Source organism: Herpailurus yagouaroundi, unplaced genomic scaffold (assembly GCF_014898765.1).
Source record: "Herpailurus yagouaroundi ecotype Mexico unplaced genomic scaffold, PumYag 28, whole genome shotgun sequence".
In the NCBI taxonomy this organism is placed as follows: Eukaryota; Metazoa; Chordata; class Mammalia; order Carnivora; family Felidae; genus Herpailurus; species Herpailurus yagouaroundi.
Window position 1 is genome coordinate 48691993 of NW_024412376.1, and position 20337 is coordinate 48712329.

Genomic DNA, 20337 nt, shown 5'->3' on the forward strand with positions numbered 1-20337 from the left:
TCACGGTGCCAGGTTGGCCCCCCCAAAAAAACAGGTAAATTGTTCAAAAAATGTTCTGGCTGATTTTTTTTTTTTTACAGCTGATTTGATCACTAATCATGATTTGTGAGTTAGGCATATGGATCTCACCGTCATTGTTAAGTCTCGTCATTTTCCCTCTCCCTCCACTTCCCACCAAGTTATCTCGATGCTCAAGTTATGTGGTACAGTTCCCCCGGGTACCCCCTTCATCCGTCACATTCGGCTTCTGTTGGACCAAATGGATAATCGTGTAGATTATCTAATCAGGTGATATAAATGGGGTGTTTGCCCATAGGGTAAATGTTGTGAAGGGATTTTGTCATCCTTAACATCTTATGCTATTAGTTTTACTCAATTGCCTTGACCTTAGGATGCCAGATCTTTTCTCAAGTTTTTGAGAGGAGGCAGCTTTACAATGAATGAAGTAGCTTCCTTCAAAACCAGTGCCTGTGTACCCCAGCCGTGAAATAAGCTTGGCTTGTGTTCAGCGTCCTGGAAGTAAAACCACACTTCACTGCCCTGCGGGAGGCATGTGTCTTTTACGGGCTTTCCGCGTCCATGTGCCCACCTATGAAATTAGAATAAGAGCTAATCTTGCCTAATGCAGGAGAACAAATGAGGCTAGTGCAGAGAAAATAGCCATAATGGGTACGCGAGGCAGACTCCATGTATGAAAATGCTTTAAGATCATGGGAGGGAAGCTCTGACCATAAATCCAGTCTAGTAGTAGAATTGGGATTTTGAGGTTTGCCAAACGTAAATACTATGAAGTTTGCCAAGTTTAAACACCACATGTCAACTTTCCAAACTGTATAACTCCCCAGTTTTGTATCAGTTTGTAGGCCTGGAGAGCGCCCCCTTCCATTGTTCCCTCCCCCGAAGTTCAGCAGCAGAGTTGTACATACAGATCAAGTGTGATCCAAGTAGGGAAGGTGGGTTATGTTGCTTCGTGCTTCAGAGTGTTTCTGGGTTTTCTTCTGCCACTTAATTTTTCAACGACCGTGTGTAACACGTGTGAGGGTACTAAATGTAAGGACTTAGGAATTCGTACTATGTAATGCAAGGAACGTCCAGAGATGAATGCATTTTAGGTAAGAAGCTGGTGGAACCAGTTACAGTCACTGGGACTACAGGCAGAAAGTATTGAGCATCGAAATTGTGATTTCAGTGACGGTCCTGTGAGCAAAGGTGAATTATCAAAGCCTCTCTAATTCCTTGTCATCAGAGGTGGAAGACATGGATAGCCGCAGAGAAGATGAAAAGCAAATGTGTTGAGGAGCATGCGTGAGTAACAATGGGAAGGAGGCAAATACACAGTAAAGCATTCCTTGTGCTTTTTGTAGTTTGGTAGAATAGACATTTGCAGGGTTTTTTTTTAATTTTTTTATCTTTATTTATTTTTGAGAGAGAGAGAGAGAGAGAGAGAGCGGAGGAGGGACAGAGAGAGAGGGAGTCACAGAATCCAAAGCAGGCTCCAGGCTCCGAGCTGTCAGCACAGAGCCCAACGCGGAGCTCAAACTCACGAACTGCAAGATCATGACCTGATTCGACGTCGGACACTCAACCAACTGAGCCACCCAGGCGCCCCAACACTTGCACAGTTTATGTTCCTGTTAAAAGTTTTGAGTTTAGTTCAGAGTCTGTCCTTGGTGTGAGTTCCTTGAGCTGAGTCCTAAATCACAGATTTGTGGCACCTGTTCTCCAGGTATATGCACAGCACCCAGAGAATTCTCAAATTCTAACAGACTCCGTTCTCTTCTTTACCACAAAGGTAGCCATGATCTCAGAGTCCGTGAACAATGAAGGAAGGGCCTTTTGGCACCAAGTGATGCTGTTTTTTAGATCAGGACTGCCCAGTAGAACTTTCTGGAATCTGAGAGATATTCTGTAGGTACATGGTCCCATGCAGTCACTCGTGGCTATGAGCACTTGAAAAGTGGCTAGTGCGACTTTAATTTAATTTAATTTAATTTAATTTAATTTAATTTAAATACCGGTACGGCATTGTACAGCATGGCTCTCAGTGTTCACACACTCCTTAAGGAGCCTGGAAGTCCGAGACGGCAGCACCTCAGTAGCCTAGAGGCACAAGAACAGCAGAGTGCTCGCGTTGACAGAGAACAGCACTTACACGCACAACATATGGCTTGCGCCCTACAAAATAAACTAAGACTGATCTGTGACAGAGCAGAGGAAAAGTCTTTCCCTGTCGACCTCCCCTCCTCCGCTCATTCTAATTGCAGAGAGTGGAGAAGGGGCCTATGTAGTCAAGCCTGGTTATTGTCAAGCTCAATTTGCCATGACTTTTATTTTCCAATAAGCAATCTGGCCAGCTGTGGCTGAAAATGAAATCACCAAAGCGGACAGTCCCTCACCCCTCCTCCAATTATTGATTTATAAAGAATCCAGTCCACATTGCAGTCTGTCATCGTATCGTATGGTCATATGTATCACTGGCAAATCTCAGGATACAGATAGAGTCTAAGAAATACTTCTTGAAATGGAGAGCAGATATTCACTTGCATTTCTAAATCTGAGGAGATTTTTACTGGCCTTTCTCAAACATTTTGCAAACAATGTTAAATGTAAAAAATTAGCTCACTAGCCTTAAAAAGCACAATTAAAATTGTGGCCACTTAGAGGTTTATTGGAGAGGGAGGTCATAAATTATTTTTAAAATAAAGTTTCTAGGGGCACCTGGGTAGCTCAGTCAGTTAAGCCTCTGACTCTTGATTTCGGCTCAGATTATGATTTCACGGTTCATGGGATAGAGCCCTGTGTTGGGCTCTGTGCTGACTGCACAGAGCCTGCTTGGGATTCTCTCTCTCCCTCTCTCTGTGCCCCTCCCCTGAGCATGTGCTCTCTCTCTCCCTCTTTCTCAAAGTAAATAAATAAACAATTTTTTAAAGTTTAAAAAATAGGGGCGCCTGGGTGGCTCAGTTGGTTAAGTGTCCAATTTCAGCTCAGGTCATGATCTCACAGTTGGGGAGTTCAAGCCCCGCATCAGACTCTGTGCTAACAGCTCAGATCCTGGAGCCTACTTTGGATTCTATGTCTCCTTCACTCTCTCTGCCCCTCCCCTGCTTGTACTCTCTCTCTGTCTCTCTCTCTTTCTCAAAAATAAATAAACATTAAAAAAATTTTTAAATACAATGACGTTTCTACATTTATCTTAATTATATTCCATTCCTGTCAGCCACCTGACGATAACACTTTGGGATTTTGAACTGAAGGGCAACAAAGCCTGCTAAAAACCTGCTAGAGTTATGTATTCTGTGAGGTCTATGGGTCAATCGATCATTTATAGAGTCCCCAGTCAGAGACAGCCCTCAGCTTTGGGGGGAAATTGAGAACAAAAATAAAGTAGAAGTCATTGGCCTTGGTTTTAAGGCCTTGATTTTAAAGCCTTGGCTAACCAGCTGGGAGTGATGGCAAGTCATTGCATGCAAGGCTACAGAAATCTTGCAATCATGCCTTCCAATGGTCCTTCCTGTCCCTCCTTAGTCCATGAGAATCAGAGTACTCATGTGAAGGTAGATTTAAGATGACTCACAGCATTTCCTATGGGAACTTAAAACCACCAGGCCTTATAAATGTTATGGAGGTAGACTAGGGGTTCACAGCTCAGCTCATACCCAACTCAAACAAGAGAATGTCGTGACTCTCCATGAGAATAAGGAAAATAGAAACTTCAATTCATCCTAACGGGTGATCCAACTTAATAGTTTTTGAGTGGGGTAGTAGACCTTACATCTCCATCCTCTTCTCCGCTCACTGTGACTGCCCTCTGAGACCCAAGGTCATTGCTTTTTCTCTTGCTCAGGGTAACTCCCCCAACATTCCCTGACCCTAATAAGGATGAGGCCCATTGGGTTTAACTCCTCACTGGGACCTCAGTGGACAAAGCACCCCCCCCCCAACCTTCAAAAGTACCCAGCCCTGTGACTCTCTATCTAACAAAAAAAATGCCTAGACCATTCACAAAAGCTTCTGTTTCTCATCTCCAGCTCTCTTGAGATAGCAAGTAATAACCTGCTTTTATAGTCAACGTTTTCTTTATTTAACCCATATTTATTGCATTACCCCAGTGGGTCAGGTACCTGTTCAAAGCTTGAAAATACCATCACGAACAAGATAGATGAAGTTCCCACTCTCAGAGTCTACATTTCTAGTGGCTGGAAAAAGTCTGCAGAGGTGACACTTAAGCCGAGACCAGAATGACAAAAAGGAGCCAGCCAAGTCAAGGCCTAGGGAAAGAGTGTTCCAGGCGGAGGGAGCAGCTGGCACAAAGATGCAACAAAAATGGCTTGTTTGGGAGCAGCAAGAAAGCCAGTGTGGCTAACGTGAGCAGCAGGGAGAGAGGGATGGATGAGGACACTGGGCAAGAGCCAGATCATGCAGGGCTTTGAAGCCTGTGGTAAAGAGTATGAGTTTTATTCTAAGCATGATGGGAGTTTCTGGATAGGGTTGAGCAGGGGAATAACATGGTCTGATTGAGGCTCTAGAAACAGCCATATGGAGGAGAGTGGATTGAAGGAGGATACAAGGATCCTCTTGGCTTGGGTCCAGGCAGGCAGTGATGATGGTTTGGACTGGGAAGGTAACAGTGGAAATTGAAAAATGGCCAAACTCAGAAGCAAAGCTGATGAGATCCACTGAAGGACTGGATTGGGAGTGGAAATGTGAATGCCTCCTCAGATTTTTCACTTGGCCCGATTAAATGTTGGTATTATTTGCTGAATTAGGGAAGACTTCAGGACTGTCAGGAGTAGGGGGAAGACAGGGGAAGAAACAGAAATTCTGTTTTGGACATCTTAAGTCCCAGATCCATACTAGCCTGTACCTTTCTGTAAGTTCTTCCTTGTAGCCAATGAACACTCTCCAGCTTATTTAAGCCTGTAACTTCTCATCAGTCTCCCCTGCGTGTTGGGAAGAATTGATCAGTGCCCCTCCAGAACGCCTCATGTATTTGGATGCAATCACTGTCACCCCTTAACCTTTTTTTCTCCAAGATAAACAACACAATTCCTTTCATCTTGCTTCAGAGGACCATTTTTCTATCCCTTTAATCGTGGCTGTTGCTGGCCTCTGGGTCCTCACCAGTTTTCTACATGTCATTTTGTAAATGCTAGAGCCCAAGTAGGGCACAGAAGTCTAATAACAGTCCGATGCCGGTAAAACAGGATTGTTTCCTGCCCTTTCTATCTCTGTCTTTTGGCCATCCCATGTCCTTTTTTCCATGAAGGCCCTGACTTGGATCCTTGGACCACCTGTGATCTCTCTCCCTTTGCGTCTGTCTGTGCCCATGCTTTGCCATCCAGTGACTGTGCCTTTTGTTTGGGAGTGTAAGTGTTCCACTTTGCAAGTGTCTGCTTTGGGCAGATTTCCACCGTGTTTTTGGAGGAGTCGTCCAAAATCGGTTCAGGGAAAGACTTACCGTACTTGAGAGCCTCTGCCAAAGTGGCCAGAAGCCTCACTGCAGCCTCGTGCTTCCTCCTACAGAGGCCAGGCCATAGCTTCGTAGCTTCGTTATTTCTCCCTGCTCTATCAGTGTGCATCATCAAAGTGCTCTCTAATCGTCACCGCCCAATGTGCAGAGTCACTTCCTTAACCCTCTCGAGAAAGGCTCAAAAGAGAAACAACAGCAGAAAAGGGGTGTGTGGGTTTTCTAGAGCCCTGTGTCAAGACAGCGGCCCCTTTGGATTCTAGCACATCTCAAATATATCTCCTTACACATGTCAGCGTGTTACAGTTCTTGCTAGACCACCACAACACTTCTGCCACAAGGTACAGCAAAAATTAATATTCCTAAATAAAATTCGAGCAAAATACCATGCGTTAACTCTAATCGATGTCAAAGAACTGTCAGTTTACAAAATAATCTTTTTTTTTTTCCGACCTACATGAATTGGAAAATTGTTTATGCAGATGCACTTATCGTTTACCTTGGGTTAATACATTCAGACTTGGCGTGCTAGTTGATGGAAAACATTTAATTTATGTAAGTGAGATTATCATTTTCCAGAAGTCGAATGGCAGAGGTAGAGGCAGAGTTTATCGTATTCTGTTTGGCTCCGCCCTTGTTTCCCCGAGTTGGGGGGAAGGTGAGAGACTTCTAACAGCTGCCAAGTTGTACCTTCAGCATGAAAGAAATCCGAAATATCTCCCAAGCAGCTGGAACCACAAGATGCCTTAAACTGAGCCGAAGGTAACAGGCTTTTGAGGGAACCCCGTATAGTGGGAAAATAGGATGTCAAAGGGCAGCCACTGTGCTTTTCAAGTAGCCCCCAGATGATAACAACTATTTGGTTTGATGTGGGGAGAGATATAAACAATAACAAAGAAACCAGGATGCGTTAGAAAATGAAATGCAAACCTGAAATCAAACAGAAATCAAACTGAAGGATTCTCGCCCCAGAACCACTTCAGTCGGCTGCCAACTGCCCCTTCTTGTGCTTTCCAGTCTCACAACCCGTGGCTTAACCTGGGAGATTGTAAACTCCAGTTTCATTCCTCATCCTTAATTTAGCTAGACAGAGCTTTGAAATGGCAACTAAATTACCTTTTGGTGAAATCAAATCTTCCCCACTAGCCTCAAGCAGAGAGGAATCCTAGACCACAGGCCGGCTAATGTGCCCCGGCAGCTCCCAGTCGTCTCCCAGAGCCCGGAGAGGGGGCGCGCTATTAAACGCTTACTCACATCCTTTGTCCCCTGCAGTTTGTCCTGTAGGGGGTTACTCTGTGCACAGTCTTTTCTCTTCTGACTGCCTGCCTAGCAGGAGGTTGCTTAGGGCAGTAAAATGTTTATTACCTGTTTATTGTGTGAGTAACTGCAGTCTAGGAGGAGAAAATATTTCCCAGTTTACCTGGGGCAATGAAAATAGGATTAAGAGTTCTGAGGGCTGAGGAAGGAGCAGTATAAAACCCAGAGAATCATATCCCATGCAGCCCTGAGAAGCCCAGCTACCCCTGCATCATCCTTCCTTCCTGGTCATGGTGGCTTTCCCTCTGATTCTCAGCCCCGTGTAATTCACCATTATGGATTGGGGGATTGCTGGTATTCTAAAAGCAAGTCTTCCCCAAAAGAGAGTTTGACTCGGGCCCCAGGTGGAGCTATCAAATTGCACGAAAAGACAGGTCGTCGGCCTGATTAATGTTTACATGCACATTTATTTCTCTTTCGTCCAAAGTAAGTTACAAACGGCTTAATTCCCACCAATGTTGCAGTGTGAAGATTCAATAAAATATCATGTAACAGTTCAGGCCGTCCTATAACCGCCATTTGCACTGAATTTAGTTATCATGGTTAGCTAATTCGTGTCTAAGATTTAAAAAGTACTACCGTAAATCTTCAGTTAGTTCTTAAATGTAATCTCCCCCTGCTGCCCTCCCCTCCCTCACTTTTTGTTCCCTTCTTAGGAGTCCTCCTGTCTTGATCATTAATGGAGCAGCACAGACTTGAAATCCTTGTCATGCATCAGAAGAGTATATACTTAAAGATCTCTGAATCTAAAATACCAGGGTCCGCTAGAGTGCTGTCACTCTTAGAAGTGGGCTACAGAATTGAGCCCTGATTCCCGTTGGAGTCCATTATCATCTCTGCATTCCTTCCTTCGTTCACTGTTGATTCACTCATTCCTTCATCCTTTTGACAACTATGGATTGAACTATTAGGTGCCAACCACAGTGCTGGGCTGGCCAGGTGCAGCTTGCCTCAGATCATGACCGTTTGTTTTATTTTTTTTTAATTTTTTTTTTCAACGTTTATTTATTTTTGGGACAGAGAGAGACAGAGCATGAACGGGGGAGGGGCAGAGAGAGAGGGAGACACAGAATCGGAAACAGGCTCCAGGCTCTGAGCCATCAGCCCAGAGCCTGACGCGGGGCTGGAACTCACGGACCGCGAGATCGTGACCTGGCTGAAGTCGGATGCTTAACCGACTGCGCCACCCAGGCGCCCCAATGACCGTTTGTTTTAGATTCCAACACTTAAAAACTGTCTCAGAAGTGCACAGTTAGAGGGGCATCTGAGTGGCTCCGTCGGTTAAGTGACCGACTCTTGAGGTCATGATCCCAGGGTTGTGGGATGGAGCCCTGCGACAGGGTCCATGCTGAGTGTGGAGCCTGCTTGGGATTCTCTCTCTCTCTCTCTCTCTCTCTCTCTTTTTCTTTCTCTCTCTCCCTCTGCCCCTTCCCGTCTCGTGCATGTGTGTGTGTGTGCATGTGTGCACACACGCTCTCTCTCTCAAAAGAAAATTAATTGACCTCAAAAAGTGCACAATTAGAAATAATTCATAAATGTGACTTCATTGTAGTCCTGCTATTTGTAATTTTTTTAATCAAATTGAACGTTTCCCAGTCATCTTCTCAGAGTGCCTGTTTCAAGTCTGAGGTCCAAAGCTGTCGAGGTGCTTGTGTGCCATCCACACGACAGGACTTGAAGTACGGGCCATTGGCATTCATCTTATCAATATGATCCACATAAATGGTTTTATCAGATAATTCAGGCTCCACAAATTCACTTCTTGCTTTATCTGAGGGGTTGGCATGATTGACTGGGGGAGCTTTAGGATCTCCTTTCTGTTTTGTTTTGCACAGGCCCATCCTTTGTCCCCATCAACACTGAGCCTTTTGGTAATAGGTTAACTGTTACCCCCCTCACCACCGTCTATGCTGGCATTTTTTTCTTTCTGTAGATCCGTATACACATATATTCTTGACCCGTGAAGAGTAAACTCTCGGGCAGTGGAAAAGAGCTACATCAACCAGCACAGTCAGGCGTGTATCCCCTTTAGAATTGTGCCAACTCCCTTGGCCTTTTCTTTTTTTTTCTTTTCTTTAATATGCTCCATGCCCGTGTGGAGCCCAGCACAGGGCTTGAACTCAAGACCTGAGACCAAGACCTGAGCTGAGAGCAAGAGTTGGACACTCAACCAACTGAGCCACCCAGGCACCCCAATTCCCTTGGTCCTTTAATGGCATCCTTCTTTGGGGTTGAGGAACCTTGAAGAATTGGGAAGGATTTAAGATCTATGATCGGATCAGGGCACTGGGGTGGCTCAGTCGGTTAAGTGTCTGACTTCAGCTCAGGTCATGATCTCACGGTTCGTGGGTTCGAGCCCCACATCAGGCTCTGTACTGACAGCTCAGAGCCTGGACCCCGCTTCGGATTCTGTGTCTCCCTCTCTCTCTAACTCTTTCTCTCTCTCTCAAAAATAAATAAACATTAAAAAAAATTAAGATCTATGATCTGATGAATACCAAGTCAAAGAATGAAAAGGCTCAACAGTTATTTTATCATCATCAGATATGGTGATGCTTGAGACTCAGAGACCATTATGAAGATGATAGACTCTGACTTTTATCTGTTTGTCTTCATGAGCACATGGTTATCCAGTAAGTTTCAGAGCTGGCATTAAAGCTCAGAATCCCCAAGTTTGTTGTTGGTTCTATCCCCAGCTTCTGAACTTCAGGGTTTTTTTGTTGTTGTTCCTTTAAGTTTAGAGACAGAGCATGTAGGTGGGGGAGAGCGTGAGAGAGAGAGAGACAGAGACAGAGAGAGAGAGAGAGAGAGAGAGAGAATCTTACACAGGCTCCACACTCAGCATGGAGCCTGACACAGGGCTCCATCCCATGCCGTGACCCTGGGATCATGACCTGAGCCAAAATCAAGAGTCAGATGCTCAACCGATTAAGCCACCCAGGAGACGCTGAACTTCAGTTTTATAGACTGGGTTTCTTGATTCTTTTACAAACCACCAATAAAGTTCCTGAGTATATGCTTAGACTTGAAGAAAAAAAAAGTAATACTTGATATATTAAAGCTGATTTTGTTACAATATTATCATAGGATCATAGAGCTGGAGGAAATGTAATACATTAGTTCAGGGTTGGGACCCTGTAGCAGTACTTGAATTCTTTCTACAGTGTTTCTGCTAAGTGGTTTTCCAACCTCTGCTCCAGCACCTCCAGTGATGGAAAGTTCATTAACCCATTCCATTTTGGACAGCTCATCCTTTTAGGTCTTACTATAATACATGTGAAAGTTAATGGAAGGCCAATAATGTTAAGATAGCTTCTTAAAAATGCCCATGAACTAGGTGAGTAAGAACTATACCTAAATATCTTTTTTTTTTTCTGCTTTAAAGAACAGGAGGAGGTTAAAGACATAGCAGTGATTCTTAAACTTCAATGTGCAAAAGAATCACCCAGTGAGCTTGTTCACAATGAAGATTCTCAGGCCCACCCCAGAGAGCCAAGTCTGGGATGAGCCCCTGGAATCTGCATCTTCAAAGCACCTATAGCTGATCTGGTGCCATTGGTGTCTCTGGACTACCTAATGAGGAAACTGGTCTGAGCTGGAAATTTTACATCTTCTATTTTCCCAACCAGAAAATTACTTCCAACAGCTAAACTCTGGAGACTTAGTATGTATGTTAACTCGTGAATTTTGCCCGTAGTATGTATATTAACTTGAGAATTTTGACATCCTGTCGTACCAACTACTTATATAGGAAATAATGGCTTAGCTTTCAGTGAACCTTCTTCCCAGTTTTTGCCATGTCAATGCCCATGGAATCTTTTTCCTCTTCCAGGGAAAGAAAGGTCTTCCTCACTAGCTGACATTTGATGTATTTAGTCTTAAAACGGCTGTTCACGGGGCGCCTGGGTGGCGCAGTCGGTTAAGCGTCCGACTTCAGCCAGGTCACGATCTCGCGGTCCGTGAGTTCAAGCCCCGCGTCGGGCTCTGGGCTGATGGCTCAGAGCCTGGAGCCTGTTTCCAATTCTGTGTCTCCCTCTCTCTCTGCCCCTCCCTCGTTCATGCTCTGTCTCTCTCTGTCCCAAAAATAAATAAACAATGTTGAAAAAAAAAAATTTTAAAAAAAAAAAAACGGCTGTACAATGAGATAGTTAGGGAAGACACTGCCAAAAGGGTCCCATTATGTTGTGAAAGTTCTTTATACACAGGACCATCAGCATGGGGCTCAATCTTAGAAGAGCACTGAGAAACGGCATTGATTCTTGGATCCCTCATAGCGTGCTGTCAGTCTGTACAACGGCTGCCCCAAACCTTCCCCAAATGAGCCTCTTCAAAGAAGAGGGCCTGTGACCCCTCTTTTTGTGGTATGTAGCATAGTATATCACTGTCATTTTATAAACCAAAGCTGTCACTTTGGGTGAAGACTTCATGAATGGAGAAAAGTTGGAAAAGGTTGAGTGTACTGTAGAGAACTCTCTGGAAGGAAGGTGTGGCGTGGATCCTTCATGGAGGCGGGGGTCTCTGTGTGAGGAGCCCTTGCCACCTGGCCTCCTAGAGAATTTTCTAAAGCACACTGCTGCATCCAGCCATTAGCCCCTTCCCAACCTGCGGCCAGCCTTTCCAACATGGTTTCTCTCCCTCCTCCTGTCCTCTCACCCTTTCCGCTGGGCCTATTTTGCTTTACGAATGTATACTGCAGCCATATCCTTTCAAGAGAAACATTCTCTTAAGTCATTCACTTTATTGTGTAGCATTTTATCAGGGGCAGAAGATCTTGAGGGTCTTTGGAGTTCACCTTAGGGCCGAGGGCTATTGAGCTAATCCTAAAAAGAAGTCAGCAGTTGACTGGCTTCGTTCCAGGGAAGGATCCAAAAAAGGAGGGTCAAATGTTTTATTTTTAGGAACAAAGAACAACTTTCCAACTGAGTGCCTGCCTCGCCCTCTGACATCAGAATCCTATTCTGTCCTGCTTCAACCCAACCACGGCCAGTCTCCGTTCCTCCTCCCTATCTAGCAGCTCCCTTAGGAGCCTGGGAGGAGCTTGTTACCAGGGACACAAAGGGCATAGTCCTTTTGAGAGAAAAAGTGTAAGTTAAGTACTAAAGTGGGGAATTCTCTTTTCCTTCTCTCTCCCTTGTCCCATCCATGGGAATAACTATTGGGCTCAGAAGAGCTTCCTCCCTAAGCCCATTTAAGCCAGAAGTGTCCAAGGATTTTTTCCAATACCATTGTTTACTTTATTTGCATTCAGAGGTAGTGAAAAGGCTTCTCAGGATGCCTCTGAATCCTAAGTAAGAAAAGGACACTGGTATGAAAGTTCTTCAGAATCATTCATGTTACTGCTGGTTGATAAGCATCATATGTATATGCAGATTTTCCTGGTGATTATACTATTAAGTCTTGTAGTCTCCTTTAAGATGTGTCACTCAAAGTGGTTTTCCTGGGAAAGCCTCTTTAGGGTAAACGAGAGAGTGTCACTGTGGTACCGATAGCCTTCTCCCGTGGGTTACGGCACAAAATAGACGAGAGGGCACACTTCATCAGAGCAGCATTTTTTGTGTTCAGTGTCCCTGAGATGTGTCTTCAAGAGAGTGTGTTTTGTCTTTCCTCGTCTGCTGCTACATGAGGATTCAGGGACCTCACGGCCCCTGTGAGTGAGAGGGAGGCATCAGCCCTCCTGTGGGAGAAGAGCATGCACCATGCCGCTCTGTGGCCCTGTCCACTGCTCCCGGCTCCCGGATGGGTCTTTGAAACCCAAGGTTTCTTTTCCAACCTGGGGTTCTCCAAACCATTGCCAATGGTAGGGCCTCTGCTTCTGCTGAGACTTAGAATTCCTTTAGTGAGTTCACCAGGAGGTGAGCTTAAGAAAGAGGCTGGACCATTCTTCCTAAGTACTGTGCTCTTACCAAAGCAGCCACAGCCAGGACTGGGCCCCACCACAACCCAGAGCTCCTGTCCCTCCATGTAGAGCCATGGACACTTTGTGCCAGTGCTGACGGAGACCAAGTGAGTTTAAACAGTCTTGTCCTCTACTACCGACTGGGACAGGCTGTTGATTCCAGTGTAAACAGGTTTTTGAAGAATGGACATCCAGCTGTTGGTCCAAGAGAGCCACCATCTCTCTGAGGCCTTGACTGCTGTCTACCCGAACCCCATATACCTGCCAGGACTGTCTCACACTACCCTGGCCCACCCAAGCCACCTTCTCTCCACCATTGTGGTACTAAGAGCAGCACCAGAATTCACACTGATATGACTTTAGTTCATAAATATTTTGGTAGAACAGTTTAAGGATCTGGTGTTACTTATCTGCAGTGCTGTTGATTCATAAGGAAGTACTTACACATATAAACAAAACTAGCTGTTTGTACTTAACTGGCAGAGCCCTCACTATCATATTGTGAAGGCCAGATTAATCTGAGCAATAATAAATATTGACATGTGGAAATTATAAAGCAGCTTGTTATCTAAGGATCAAAAATACTTTTGAGATACGTTATCTTTTACCAAAACCAGGATTTAGGCAAGTATGTTATATCTATGGCAAATCTTTGACATGGTCCTTATACAAAACCTATTAAAATGCTTCAGACACCAGTGCTTCAGGGGACATGGCATTGGCATATCTGAATACAGGATAGAGAGAAATGGAACTTTCTATGAATGGAAATAATTCAAGTGATGGCCTATATGAATACTATCTGCTATCATTTTAAAAAAAAAAAAAATGCTACATTTCAGCCAAGCAACATATGTTCATTTCTCTTTCAAGACGTAACAGTCTGGTGTGGGTGTTCTTGGCCATCAGTGGTTTTTCTCCACCTGGCTATGCGGGAACCCAGGCTTGTTCCCTCATGGGCCTCTGCCATCTTTAAGTTCCCAGAGTCCTCTGTATCCCATTAGCAAAGGAGGGAGATGATGGAAACGTCACCCCATTTCTTTAGCACCTCTGGCCAAAAGGACATCTTTCACTTCCGCTTACACACATCCCCCCCACCCCCCGGTGAGAACTAGTCATTTGGCCCTATCTAAACGCAAGAGGTTCTGGGAACTGTGGTCTCTTCCAGGGAGCCCCTTCCCGATTATGACTCCCTACTATGGAAAGATGAGCACTATATTTTGGGGGCAGTTAGTTGTTTCTGCCATATGGATTTGGTTACTTGTTTATTAATTGTTTGATACACAGCAGAACATGCAAGTTTGCAGAGAACACTTTATCACACTGAGAAGTCAAATTCACCTAATATAAACTGCAGAAGATCAGATACTACCACAGCTGCGAAGTAGACAAGTAGTCGATGAAACTCAGTATAGAGAAAAGCAAAGCATTTGGGGAAAATGCTCCAGATCAGTTTGCACTAAAGGTATGGTAATATTCCATGGTACCACATTCCATGCAGAAAGTGGACAATGAGAGTCATTATACACCATTCTCTAAAGACACGGATACATTCATTGGTGGCTAATACAGCCAAAACAACTCACCAGAATAGCAGACATTTCCTGGTGAAGAATTACAAATATAGCAAAATAATCTTGTTCGGAATTTTGACATAGCCTCATCTAGAATATCATATGCCATCTGGCCACCTCATCTCAGAAAATAACATAGCGGAACTAAGGGAGCTTCAAGGAGCAGCCAAGTGATCCAAGGTGATGGTTCCTAGCCTTTTTGGAGTCTCAGTCTCCTCTGAGAATCTCTGTTACCCTTTACCTCAGAGAAATGCATGGAGGTGCACGTGTAACTTTGCATGCAATTTCATGCCCATCCATGGCTACCTTGGGGTATTCAGACCAAAATTAAGAACCTTTGGTTTAAAAAACACCATGTGAGGATAAACTTTAAAAATTGGATCCTTTTTTTCTGAATACATAAAGACTCAGAGAAGCTGTATGTAATCACAATTTTTTTTTAAATAATTTTTTTTCAAAGTTTATTTATTTTTGGGACAGAGAGAGACAGAGCATGAACAGGGGAGGGGCAGAGAGAGAGGGAGACACAGAATCGGAAACAGGCTCCAGGTTCTGAGCCATCAGCCCACAGCCTGACGCGGGGCTCGAACTCACGGACCGCGAGATCGTGACCTGGCTGAAGTCGGACGCTTAACCGACTGCGCCACCCAGGCGCACCTGCAATCACAATTTTTTAATCTCCAAGTGCGTGATCAGTGCAAACATGGGTATGTTGACCATATCTTGATGTAGTAAGACATCAGGAGGGCCACCCTAAAGTTTGAAAGAGGCAAATTCAGGGGTACCTGGGTGGGTCAGTCAAGTTGAGCATCTAACTCTTGATTTCGGCCGAGTTCATAACCCCAGGGTTGTGGGATGGAGCCACGCCTGCCTGGGATTCTCTCTCTCTCTCCCTCTGCCCCCTCCCCTGCTTGCTCACACTCTCTCTCTCTCTCTCTCTCTCAAAAGGAAGGGAGGGAGAGAGGGAGGGAGAGAGAGAAAGAAAAGAAAGAAAAGAAAGACAAACGCAAAAATTAAAAAATAGTGTTACTGATTTACATGGCTGGTTTCATAAGCTTTTGGAATTTTGTCAACTTAAGATGTGGTAAAACCAGAACTATAAATAGCTTTTAGACTTAAATGAATTTCATGGGTGATAGCTCTATGATGAGAGATGTTAGAGAAAATGCAGTGGTTTAGTATATGGCCCTAACACACCTGTCAACATAGACAGCCATCTTTCCTAACACGTCCTACACCATGCCACCAAAAGAGACTCAGTGCTAAGCTGAACGGACGGACGGTGGGCCTGACCCAGAGTGGAGTTTTTTTAGTTTAGAATTGATCACCTTTACCAACTGGAAAGCTGCTGCGTCACTGATGTCTTATTGTGTCTGCTTGTTTCTCTGGGAGACAAAAGAATATAAATTCACTTATAAAAGTGACCGAATGGTGATCTCGGGGTTCGTGAGTTCGAGCCCCACACAGGGTTCTGTGCTGAGAGCTCAGAGCCTGGAGCCTGCTTCAGATTCTGTGTCTGCCTCTCTCTGCCCCTTCCCCGCTCATACTGTGTCTCTCTCTGTCTCTCAGAAACGAATAAACGTTAAAAAAAAGATTTTAAAGAAAGTGACCAAATGGTCTGATAACGAAATGGGCCATACTGTGGTGATACGTACACTTGTTGTGTGTATACAAGACATTTTTGTGACGTAAGGGGAATATGTATCATTACCTACAATTTTCCACGTGTATATCCTGAGAGGCAAGAGAGTAAGTACCCAGCCCAGGCTCACATGTGAAGTCTCACGAAGGTCACCAGCTGCCCGCAGCCGTGGCTGTGGTTGTGGAGCCAGGGAGCAGGGCTTGTACCACAGCAAGCCCTGCTCCTCTGCTCAGTTCTGCTCTTCTGTCAGGTGTCCTGAAGCTGGCACTTTCACCTTGTCTTCACTTACCCCCTTGTCAAATACAGCAAATGGTTTTTGAAATCAAGCTGGAGGAAATTGTGAGCTGGGAGCACCTGGAGGAAAACTAGAGGCTCTGAGCAGTTGCCCATTCTGTCAGAGCCCTGAAGAAACAGCTGGGTGTGGTTGGCTACCTGAGGCGCCAAACCTTGTTTTGTAACGGTTTATGACCATTTATTTGAGGAACCACAGGTTATTAGAACTTCCCCTCACTGCCACTGTCTTGGCACCTACTACTTTATTTTTTTTTTTTAAGTTTTTGCTCACTTAAGTAATCTCTACAGCCGAACGTGGGGCACGAACTCACAACCCTGAGATCAAGAGTCGCATGCTCTTCCAGCTGAGCCAGCCAGGCGCCCTGGCACCTACTACTTAAACAAACACAAACAAAAACTGTACACGAAGCAAGTTGACTTCTGAGTGCTGAGTGCCTTACAAAACAACCAGTGATAATCACTTTTGGGGAAGAGAAACAGGAAAAAAGATGAACTAGAGGGAAATACATAATCCTTGCCCAATGTTCAGCACGTAGTAAGCACTCAATAAACATTTCTTTGTTGATTAAAAAGATCATATGTAGACTTCTAACTATGGGTTTTCCAAATAAAAAAAGCTATGATATAATTTCCAGTTTTTGTCTCACTGCCTTTGCCATTTATTGCATACTCCAAAAAAACCTTAAAATGAAACTGGCCACCCTTAAAATAGTTTAGAGGCTGAAAATATAATTATTACATTGAAATACTTTAGCCTACATGGCATTCCTTTAGCTTTGCACTTTCAAGCCTAGTGAAATCAAAATCATGGTAAAGGGATACATTTTATAAAATGTTAAAATTCCAATTACAGTTCCTTTCCTTTCTTATTTTAAAGACTACTTAACAGGGCGCCTGGGTGGCTCAGTTGGTTAAGCGGCCGACTTCAGCTCGGGTCATGATCTCACAGTCCGTGAGTTCGAGCTCCGCATCAGGCTCTGTGCTGACAGCTCGGAGCCTGGAGCCTGTTTCGGATTCTGTGTCTCCTTCTCTCGGACCCTCCCCCGTTCATGCTCTGTCTCTCTCACTCTCAAAAATAAATAAACGTTAAAAAAGATTAAAAAATAAATAATAAAAATAAAAAGACTACTTAACAACATTATAGACAGTGTAAAGAAGAAGGGAAACATTCATAATCCCTCCATCCTAACGCAACAAGTAATTCCATTTTTTTAATATTCCCTCCCAGATTTAGACACATATGCATGCATATTTTTGTCCATATGCATCACAGGTACCATCGTGGTGAGCACACAGTTTTTTAGATCAGATTTAGATGTAACAAGGGAGACAAGTGAGAGGAGAAATAGAGAAGAACCAAAGAAAATAAATAACCAGTTAAATGATGGCCGAACAGCAGCTCTTAGTGGGACTGCCTAAGAGAAGGTGGGCATCTCTCAACCTCCCAACAAGAACTTTCCAGCCTGGGGGACCAGTCCTGGGGTAGGCACTGCTGATAACCTAGCAACCATTCACATCAAAGCTGGGTCTACCCCGGCCTCCCTCCCAGCTTGTCAGGGACTCCAGGGCCAACCCTGCCTTGTGGGCCATCCACAGGAGGAGCGCCACCGAAGCAGGAGGAGAGCCAGCAAGGACAGAGACGGTGGTGAGCCACGCTGAGATTGAAAGCAGGCAGATTTCCTGCACCCCGTGCTGCTCTGAACAGGGGCGCGGACAGTGTGTTCACCTGCTTAAAATGGCACCATCCCACAAAAGAGAACACAGTCCAGCAGTCTGCGTGCACAGCACCTTACAGTCACGTGGAGATGTTGCCATCCTTTGCCCAGCTTTCCAGTAGAATGCTCAATAACAACAGCAGTGACGTCTTCCATGGCGCTTCAAGCTTTACAGATTCCCAAAATGCTTTCACATGCATGCACTCATTTGAGCTCCACGACAACCTGAGGAAGTCATCGGGGTGATCTTGACACGCTCCACATTATATGGAAGGCAGACTGAAACTTGGGAAACTGAGGCAGTGTTCTATGTCACGGAATGAAAGTGAAGTTGGTCTCGGATGCCCTGGCCACTCTGGAAAGTGTGGTAACCTACTCTCTCAGGCAGCACAGTCACACACACTCCCCCTCGTCCGCACTCGAGCAAACAGCTCTGCCAAGCGTGTGACGCGAGTAAGTAGGGAACATTCCCATCGGCCATTACTGAGCGGGGCTTGGGGTTGCTGATAAGGGAGCCTAGCAAAATGATGTTTTAAAAAAGTGGTTCCTCACCAAGATGGAAAGGTTTGCTTGTCAGCAGGACTACAGGTCCAGGGATGCGGTGTCTTCTTGGTGCTACCATTTCTGTCTCGTGTTACTAAAAAATAATATATTGATTACTTGCTACTTCAGTGTACCCAGCTTAGGAAAGCTATTTTTGAAAAGTGGCAAAGGCAGGAAATCGCTTCCTTCATTTGGGCATGGTTTCCAGCACACCTTTTGGAATCTCAGAGCCCACCCTCTCCCCACTCATCCATTTCTTTGTAGGTTTAGAAAAGGAGTATGTATCAGTTCAGTATTATTTTAGCAACAGAAGCCTCTGCTTTGGCTATTTTTAGCCTGTCAGGTGCACTCTGCCTGCCATGAACTTGGTATATTCAAGTGTTTAATTCAGCGGCCTCTCTCATTTGAAAGGGAGCTGTTCCAGCCTTCTGACCGCCATAGCTCCACTTTTACAGCTGCTCGTAAATTTCTGAACATGCAGAGATATCTTTAGCTGCGACTCCAGATACTTCCTGTTGAGCTTCAAGATGCAATCCTGCAAGCACATTGAGGCTAAATATACCTTCTCTGTCCAGCACTCAGCCAAATTAACAGGGGCAGCATCAACACGACCTCTTTTAATCCAACGCTGAACAGGTTTTTTCAGTCAGATTAATTAAGCAATTTTGTTTGTTTGGGCAATTGAAGTGATTTCACCTTCCCCTGAGCTGTGGATACCTAAGCTTCATTTTCTCTCCTGAATCCAAGTCTGACCAGAAGCCCCGCCAGAGACCTATACCAGGTATGTTTGGATACTGAGCATCTCTTAGCCCTGGACTTGTACCCAGTCAAACAGATGGCCCCACAGCAGCCAACTCAGGGCAGTGCCTTACACATCCTCACAGAGTCCAGACTCCTCTTCAACTTCGCCGAGGGCCTTCGTCATTCAGGGGAGGAGAAGGATGCCAGGAGTTTTTTAAGGAATATATCCTTTGGGGACTTGAAAAAGGGAAAGAATGTTAAATTTTTCAGGCCTAGCAGGAGGACTATGGTAGGAGAAGCCTCCTCTCTGGAGTTCTTGTCCACAAGGGATGCATCGATCTTTTCAACAGAGCCTAAAAACTTACATTGGCATTCCTGGATAAGTCCTTGGATTCTTCGGGATCTTCAGAACCAACAGTATACACTGAATGCCACTGGTCAGTGTCCCTGTAACCAAGGTCAGCCAGTCCCAGGCCATCCACAGGCCAGGAAGACACCATGCTGGGAGAAGCCCTGAGAAAACAATGTGAGGAAGCCAGGCTTTTGCCGGTGGACCACCAGATATGCACCTCCCCCCACCCCGACTCCTACCCCCTTTAGGGAGGCTATGGAAAAAGGTCTGGTCCCACCCCACCAGATTAGACTCGCCCTAGAAGGTTATCAGGGTCAGTGGGGACACAGATGACTGTTTATTCTCACCAGTTTTCTACCTGCCTCATATCCTATTCACGTATTCGGTTCACGCTGGGGGCACAAGTTTTGGCCATCAGTCTAGCGATGGGGCTGTATCTGACGCTTGCACACCCTCTCCAGAACACCTGCAAAGATGAGCCTGAGGAGCCCCGTTGAGGACACCAGCCTGTCACCTCTCTCCTTCTCATGTCATCTTGTGGTTTATGATGCTGAATATTTCTGTAACTCTCTGTACTTGGAGGATTTCTTTTTGGGCTGTTATTGCCTGGCAGACACCGTTACTCATCCAAATTTATTAAGCAGAGGAAGCAACAAAAACAAAGGTACTAAACAGTGGCTTGCAAAACCAACAGGACTTGAGAATAAGAAATGCAAATGAATAAAAATAGCCACAGCTCCCCTTACCAGTGCTTCCTAGGAGCAGGTGCTACTCTCATCAACATACATGCAGTGAC

At 45.0% G+C, this 20337-nt stretch overlaps 1 protein-coding gene across 2 annotated transcripts in view; it reads left to right on the top strand.

Annotated features, from left to right (window-relative positions):
* MAML3 (mastermind like transcriptional coactivator 3) overlaps positions 1–20337 on the top strand; it is a 418624-nt gene that overhangs the window by 353759 nt on the left and 44528 nt on the right. The gene's annotated exons all lie outside the window — the stretch shown is intronic.